Raw genomic sequence first — 6,298 nt, 5'->3', positions numbered from 1 at the left:
AGTGTAGAGACATGAGAAGAAGCTGCTGTGTGAGAACTGTTCCCATATTGCAGGTACCCCACAGTGAGAGCTAAACCAGAGCAGCTTACCCTTCAGTGAAGCAGGTCTAAATTGACCCAGTTTAGCTTTCACTTTCTGCAGCACATTTGGAGCACTGGGGTAGTTACTGCAAAGCAGCTGAGATAGAGGAAAGCCCCACCCGTTAACTGAGGCCACGTGGGGCAATCACTGACCCAGTGCAATTAGAGGCACCATGGGGCCTGTGGCCCCTCTTGTAACAGCTGCCACCCCAAGTTTGGGAACTGCTGACATCACTCGTATCTGTACAATTCTCTAAAGGGGTAAATTTCAGGGGAGAATAATGAATGGGCCCCGCCTTGTCTAATGTGGGGGCAGTGCCCCTCCCAGAATACAGCTTGTATTGTGCAAATTACCCCTGGCTGTGAGAACTGAAAAGTACCCGGTGTTAATAACTATCCCTTTGTATATGGCCACAGGTGTGCCACGTGCCATACGGACTGGAAGAAATGTCAGCCACCTTTATGGGCGTGTGAATTCAGGGGAGAGGAGCTAAGCAGGGCCAGTGTGGGACACAGCTAATGCAGTGTGCATATTTAAATGCAATGCCCTGTGGGGACAGCACCTTAGAACCACGTGGCTTGTCTGGGTGAAGTGGAATCCAATGAGATAGGATCACAGCTCAAAGGAGCTCCACGCGGCAAGCGGTGACAAACAACCACACTCAGGGTGCCTCACAGTCTACTAGCACATCTGCATATGACCCACTTAGTCACCTCCCATTACCCAGAGCAGCTGAAGAGAGTTATATCCAGCCCCAATACCAGCTGCACTCAGTGCAAGCAGGTTATCATTATCTAGAGCACACCTCAGCCTCCCTCCCCCACTGAGGAGCGCTAAAGAGAAGCGGGTGTACACTCGCTGGAGAGAGGCGGCCTCTGTGACCTTGATTCTATGGTAGCCCGTCAGACAAGCAGCACAGCGCTGGGATTATCTTAGCACCAGGAGCTATTTAGTTTCGGAGAAGCTGAAGAGCCACGCCAGCCATCACAGTTCCTCTCTACTCTTCTTGACTGTGTAACCAGGGTGCTCTCTGACAGCTCATCACTCTGGGCAGAGTGACAGCAGCTGCTGACTGGTTCAAAAATTAAAAGGCCTATGAGTACCCACGCAGGAGGAGGTGGAGAACAGCCACAAGAAAACTCCAGAAGAAAAAAAGACAAGCAGCTTTGATACTCCTGAGAGAAGAGCCTCCAGAAATAACACTCAAAGCCAAAGCTGCATTCACAGGGCCCATCAGCAACACAGGAGAACCTTTTCACAGTGCCAGGTCCACGTCTTGTCTGATACAATGTCTGGGTTTGCCTTTTTCACAGGCAGATGAAGAGCAGTCACATAAAGCCAGAGGCGGAAGCATTTTAACACGTGCAAATCAATTTAGTGGCAAGCTGGCTGCCTGGTATTTACTCCTCGAAAGGGCTGTTCTTTCCTAGCATCACCCCCTCCACCCTCCTCCCCATTGGAAAATTAATATCAGCTAAACCATAGCACCGTACGAGTCTTCGTGCTGCTTTTCAAATAGATTTTGCTTCATGTTTGGAATGTCAACAGAGTTATTACTGCCTTGGACATTGCAACATTGCGGGAAATCAGGCGAGGATAATTCCCCTCGTTGTGGACAGGGGCAGCATGGTAATCACCTCCTCGAGAGACAAACACAAAAGGATTAGGGATTAGATGGCACAAAAAGCATTCGGCCCGTTCAGGTTTATTTCATCTAACACAATGTGAGACAATTCACGTGTAGCAGCCACGGCATCATGCATACAAAGGAACGTGCAAGGCGAGGCAGCTGGTAATTCATCCTCCTTTTAGTCATTTCCCAGCAGTCACTAGAGCAGCTCGGAGGACCAGGAGGAGGGAGCCTTTCCCTTCTGGATCATTGGTGTGAATGCAGCTAGGATCGCAAACAACATATTTTTATCGTCTACTGGCTGTTCACTTCCTTGTGAGAGATGAATGATGAGTCCTCATTCCTTTTCCTAGCAGAAGAGATTCAGATATGGATTGGCCTTTCAGTAGACTATCTTACTGGAGAGGCCCAAGGCATAGTGTGGTGGTCCCACTAGCAGGAGAACCTTGCTCCATGTCTACCCAGGCTGCTCCTGGTTAGATCTATCATAGTGGCACCTTTCACTGCCAACTTCTTCACCCTTGTTCATTCAGAGGACAAACAGAAGTGTTCTGCAGCATTAATATTCATCTGGGAAACAGCAGCTACAGCCTTCTATGACAGCTTTTGCACAGTATATGTAGGATGTGTTAAGCACACTTAACACACCAGCGTCCATGCATCCAGTCAGTGAAACATATGCTAAGTGCCATCATGTCATAGCAAAGTTAGTACTTTTCACAGGACTGTCTCCAAAGGGTATTAAATAACACATGTTCAGCAACTGTGGGACTTCTCCACAGTGATACCACAGGCAGTCCTCACTGGTTCTGGTGCAGTGCAGGGAATGGGACCAACCAACAGCTGTGTTAACCACTCAGCCAGAGCACAGAATGACTCTAGGATGAGTCAGACTTGGTGCCTCCATTAGGTTTGTTTGGCTTCCCGGAACAGATTCTGAATTCTCCCCGGCTTGCCAAGAGATGGTGCTGACTCAGCAGGGTGGCCACCAGTCCTAGCAGGGCAGTACAATCCCATCAGCATAGAACTCAGCCTAGACTCTGCACCCAGGCTCCCTTCACGTGCATTTCTGCACCATTTGTTTGCCTCGTGCCCATCTCTTTTGTGATGGACAGATATTAGCTTGGCTTCCCCAGTGATCCACAGAACAGCCACCCAAGCCAGAGCTGATCCTAAGATAGGGCAAGTGTGACTGCAGGTAGCATCCTGACCAGTCACCAGCTGTTTGGATGAGCAGGGATGGCCCCTTTTCAAGTTTGCAGGAGATGCAGTTCAGAGCTGAGGAGGAGGGTGCCTTCTGCCACTTCTGTAGCCAGATGACACTCTTGGACAGCCTCTAAATAGCTGAGGGAACTCATCTGGGCTCCCTCTCCCAGCTGTAGTCTGAGCATGGAGGAGGAGGAAAATCCAGACAGATCTCCTATCCCAGGATCTCCTTCACCAGCTTGGAAAAAATGCTGGCAGTGCTGCAGCTAAAGAGGCCTATCAGGAGATGGGAGACATGCATTGATTTAGGGGACCAGCTGCTGGGGGAAATGGGTATCAAATTGATTTGATTATAGGAACTGAACTGCACAACTGTTTAGGAAGAATGAGATGCTGATATGAGAGGGGATTACACTGGTTTGATTGGCTGAACAGAAGTAACAATACAGAGTACGCTGAGGATGCTGAGGCCTTGGACTGACTTGAACTGTTGGGCAATTTTGTGTCGTTGTTAAACAACTGTCCTGGCCCCTTCAGAGGTGGCTGCATTTCAGTGCTGGATGAAATGACTCCAGGCTCTACAGCAAGCAGTTTATAATAGAGCACTGGGAGCCTTGGGGTGACAAGTCCTGTACAAATCTAAAATAGCATTTGATATACAGCATGTAGAAAAAGAGGCCTCCAAGTTGTTCTGTACCTTTCCTGCTCTAACTCTGACAGGATTCAGGATGAAGTCTGCTTCCAGGAGTAGAAATAATCCCTGTACACAGGAGTCAAATCCTGGGTGTACAATCTCTCTGCATCTGATTTGTGAAGTGCTGCCACAGAGCCAGCAGAGGGAGCTAGGACAGAAACAAGATCATTATGGTCTTTCAGCTCCCTTGAAAATGAACCCAGGGAGGGAAAATACTTGTGTAGAATAGCAAGGAAGAGTTGGGAGCAAAGGTAGGGGGGAGGTGTTTTTGTTGGGTTTTTTCAGTGAGAGCAAGAGATAATTACAGACTATGGCAAGGGGAGGCAGGAAAGTTCACAGCTGATCCAGAACTGCCAGCATTTGACAGCAGCAAGACAGGACAAAAAGGAGGCGGGAGCTTTTTAAAGCTATTTTAGCACATTCATCTGTGAGAACTTTACACAGAGTGGGAACAAGAAAGGGTCATACCCTCAGTTTTTACTGAGTCCTTCCTCAGGCAAGGCTTGCACTGTCTGTGAGAAAAGGTAAGGGATGACACTTCGTCAGGTGCCCTACAGATATTGCGGGCAGGACTCTGTGTTCAAGGCGAACAGGGAGCAGAGACAAAGCTCCGTGATGCCCAGCCTGCCCTTTGTTCATTACAATGGGTCAACAACACTACTGCACCATTGTTTGGGCTGCAGTTTTCCCATGGTCTTTGTAATTGAAGGCTGCATTAAACAGGGTGATTAGTGGTTCAGTAGATGAATGTTGGTGGGGTGAAGGCACAGGACTGGATATGAATACTGCCAGGGCTCTGGTCCTAACTACCACCATTAATGGTAGCTCTGACTTTGGGGAAGCCATTGCAGCTCACAGGGCCTGTGTTCTCCTCTGGAAAACGGGAGAAATGAAGGTGATCTTTCTCTTAAAGGGAGGTGACCTGCTGTGACATCTATTTGGGACAGCTCTGCAATGGGTCTCTCTAGAATGCTCCAGTAGGTCAACACAGAGGAGTCTGCAAGGACACTTAGACCATGGGACCACTCAGTGAGTGGCCCTCAGTCATAGGTGTCCCTGGACAGCCCTGACTTCAGTTTCTCCACTCTTCAGATTCCCACAAGGAGGCCTGGTTTGGGAATAGGGTATAGGCCCACAACTGTTTCTCCATCCCCTTAATTAGTGTTGTGTAAGCTTCAATCACCTACCCAGTGGCAGAGACATCAGAGAGACTGTTCTTGTGAGAAAGGATTACCATCTAAGGGCTACAGGGTTGGTCCCAAGAGCTGCCCTGACACCTTGCTAAAATCCCTGCGAGTCAGGTTTCAAGATTCAAATGAAAGTTCAGAAGTTCAGGCTGTGGATGTCTGATTTGAGCTACAGTTCCAGGACAAGGCTTGGCCAGGCTTTTTTCCCCTACCCCATTCTCTTACCATTACAAAGAGAGCTCAGCTCCTTTCTCCAGCTCTTCCCTTCCCTGTAAGAAAGAGGCAGACAGCTTAAGCAGATAACCAAACTGCCCAAAGAGATATCAGCTGACAAGCCAGTGAGAATTGACCAGTGAGTGGTCTGGGTGTATGGCCTGGATTGAGGTATACTGCAGGTAAGAGACATGCTCCCTAAGACAGCCACATCCTGAGACACATGTATCTATCCCCCATTTCCATCAATCCTGCCAGACACTGCCGCTAACACACCTTTTCACACTAAGGAGGCAGATGCTCCCAAATGCACACAGACACTGACAAGGGGATTCTTTAACCATCACTGACACTTTCATGCACACATATGCACATACACACTCTCTTTCTCCCTCCCTCCCTCCCTTTCTCTCACACACACATACACAGTGTTAGATTAACATGTTTGGTGACACTCATTGACAGGTTTCACACAGGTGCAGGAGATGCATGCTTTCACACACTGCACTCTCCCACAGCTGGTAGCAATCCTTGCTCCACCAGTTCTGCTGACAGTGAAGCAGGTTCCCATCTCAAACAGCTCCTTTGTGCCCAGTAAAGGAGCCACCTGGCAGAGATCATCTAGAAGAAAGACCAAAGGGATCTGGAAGGTTGCACCCACTGCTTGATGCCACATGCCTTCACTGACAGCCCGGTGGGCACCCCACATGTCTGGCCACATGGAGCCCCCATCCCTCCCTGCTACTTGCAAGCAGCTCCAGAGGGAACAGCAAGGCAAAAAGAGAGTCTGACTAGGCTTGGCAGAAGTGAGGCCTCTGGCCAAGGCTTTCCAATGCTTTTCTTGTAGCTTCAGACTCAGAATGACCAGGCCTGTCACTTGCACCACCAAACTAGTGGCAGTTTTTGTCTGAGTCAGGAACAGCAAAATGTTATGAGCAGGGCTGAGGCAAGATGCTCCCTGCACAGCAGTGAGGGGGCATCTCAGGGCTCAGAGATGCACTGCAGCCTGCTCCCATGCTAAAGAAAGGAGTAGGCTCTGCATGGATGTGTGGGGCAGAAGACATGAGTCACCCAGGCAGCATGGCACAGGCTCCATCATCCCCACGAGAGCACATCTGACTCAGCAGCAGCTGACCTTGGGGTGGATCAAGTCTGCTAGACAGGGAAGGCCATGTATAAAATGGAACAGGTCCAGGCATGGCATTTCATTCAGCTTGTAAGGAATTAACAGCACAGAATGGCATCCTACTCATGGAAGCAAAGAACTAAAAATGATGTTGTGGTTCA

General features: G+C 49.1%; 1 long non-coding RNA gene across 1 annotated transcript; it reads right to left on the bottom strand.

The window, feature by feature from the left end:
* Window positions 1-1,751: 1,751 nt before the first annotated feature.
* Window positions 1,752-5,409, bottom strand: LOC109281015 (uncharacterized). Its single transcript, XR_002087524.2, has 2 exons — window positions 5,024-5,409; window positions 1,752-3,759 (listed from the first exon to the last, which is right to left on the bottom strand). It is a non-coding gene; the product is annotated as an uncharacterized LOC109281015 (long non-coding RNA).
* Between the last annotated feature and the right edge of the window lie 889 nt (window positions 5,410-6,298).

This window comes from Alligator mississippiensis, chromosome 2 (genome assembly GCF_030867095.1).
Source record: "Alligator mississippiensis isolate rAllMis1 chromosome 2, rAllMis1, whole genome shotgun sequence".
Classification (NCBI taxonomy): Eukaryota; Metazoa; Chordata; order Crocodylia; family Alligatoridae; genus Alligator; species Alligator mississippiensis.
This window is presented reverse-complemented; position numbering and strand designations above follow the sequence as displayed.